A 2,500-nucleotide genomic window follows, 5' to 3' on the forward strand; every position below is an offset into this window, starting at 1 on the left:
CCAAATCTTGGTAGAAAACTTTCAAGAATTTTGACTAATTCTAGCCCATCCCATGACCAAGATGCCATGATGATGACCAAAGGGTTGGTCACCATTTCAACCAAATCTTTGTTGAAAAATTTCAAGAATTGGTTAAAATTTTGACCAATTCTAGTGTATCCCACAACTAGGATGCCATGGTCATCACCAAAGGGTTTCTGAAAATGTTGACCAATTATTGGTGGAAAACCTTCAAGAGTTGGTCAAAATTTTGACCAAATTGATTTGTTTTTTTTTAAATATAGCGGATTGTAATGGATATTGATTGCCATCAATATGCTTCATAGCTACTAGATCATTTCCACTACTACCAAATCAACAATAATCAATTCAATATGTACCTACTTAAATAATCTATGAGCCAACTTAATTTCATCAGAGAGACTAACTTGTGATTTTAACAAGTAGAATATGTTGGAAATATAGATGGAGTAATTGAGAGGGGGGTTGAATCAGTTATCACAAAAATATTTCAAATCCCTTGGATGTTTAACAATAAAACTGATTGTTGCTGATATTTAGTAAACACACAGAAAATGTTGTAACTTGGTAAAAGCAGTGTGATTTACTTATTACTAATTTAAACATTCATAGTGATTAACTTGTGAGCACAAACTAACATGAACACATGAGACACCAGGATTTAATGTGGAAATCCAATATGGAAAAAACCACCAATGTAACTAGTTACTAATTTTCACTTTTCTGAAGTAAGCCCTATTAGGAGCTAGCCTAGTTAACGGTTACAAAACACACTATTAGTTGTGACCTTGTTAGAGGATTTAATCACCCTATTAGGAGTGGCCTTGCAAGAGGTCTTAAAATAATTCACTAGAACTGTCACCCTGTTAGAGTGTTTATAGTTGGCTATCAAACCAACTCTATTAAAAGATTATGGAATCACTCCTACAATGGTAAGAAATTAGCAATGAAGTGACTTGAATCAGATGCAATTGAATTTTTGATTAAAGTTCTCTATTTTGCTTCATGCTAGATCCTTCTTGATCAAATATAACTTTACTACTTCTTAAGGATATCCAACCTTCACTCAAGTTCGCTCACACTTGGCTTCTCAATCAATCAATACACTTACATGTTCACTCATACTTTAGAATCTCAATTTGACCTTATATTTATACCATACAAATTATCAAACTGGCTCATTTAAGAATTATAATGACGAACAATCATTACCATGGTCGGTTGGAATTGATACTTGAAATAATTAAACTTCATATCCCTATATCAACAAAATCCTTCATTGGCTAACCCTACTTGGTAAACACTGATCCTAAAATCATTTCCTATGTTAACCAATAGAAGCTTGGTTAAAATTGTGAACTTGCAAAATCCTTTGGCAACTAAGTGAACTTGGTGAGCACTGACTCTGACCATCTTTCCTTCATTAACCATGAGAACTCGGTTAATACTACTTTCTGCTATAATTTACTTTGACACCTGAGTGAGCTCAGTAGACACTATCTTTGTAAAGTAATCTCTAGGAATGCTCGGTAGACAAGGAAAATTGCCTTGTTGACCAAGTGATCTTGGTAAGCATAGATTGACAACTGACATGACATTTGTGTAACATTAAAGACAACACACAATTAGACAATTCTATCCAACAATCTCCCTCTTTGGCATTGATGGCAACACAACATGTCATAGCACAATAAAATTTGAAAACAAGACTTTCTCTAAAAGAAAGTTTTTCCCTCTTAAATTTTATACTACAAACTTCTCTAATGCAGTAATCTCCCTCTATGAAAGAATTACATAGCTTCTTCTCCAAACAAATTTTAGAAAGATATGACAACAAGCTCTCCCTCTTTGACAACACATGCCAAAGACAACACATACCAAACAAGTATCAATGTACCTTGAATACTAATTCATATGCAATGTTCCCTTGACTACGCTACATGAAATGATAGATCTTCAACTTGGTTCCTGTTGATGCATCGCTAAAGATTTATCTAGTGAGCTTTAGATAGGGGAATGACCCCTAGCTCACCTCTTAGAGACAAGAATGCATCCTTAGGTAATGTCTTGATAAATATGTCTGCAATATGTTCTTTTGTATGGATGTATTCCAATCTAATTTCCTTGTGCTTGGTTTTGGAATGCACAAATGGATTCTTTGATATGTTAATTATACTTGTATTATCACAAAACATGACATCTGGTTCTTTGATCTCAACCTTCATTCCTTCCAACAACTGGTTAAACCAAACAATATTAGAACAATTTACTACTCCTGCAACATATTTTTCTTCTAATGCAGATTGGGATGTGCAATTTTTCTTTTTATTTGTCCAAGATACCAACCTTTTACCAAGAAAGAATGCTCCACCACTTGTACTCTTTTTTCCATCAATATTTCCTACCCAATCAGAATCAATAAATACTTTTAAGTCTAGATTTCCTCCAAGTTTATACCATAAGCCATAATATTCAATAC

This window comes from Cupressus sempervirens, chromosome 1, assembly GCF_028749045.1.
Source record: "Cupressus sempervirens isolate cs-2001-9-10 chromosome 1, ASM2874904v1, whole genome shotgun sequence".
Taxonomy (NCBI): domain Eukaryota; kingdom Viridiplantae; phylum Streptophyta; class Pinopsida; order Cupressales; family Cupressaceae; genus Cupressus; species Cupressus sempervirens.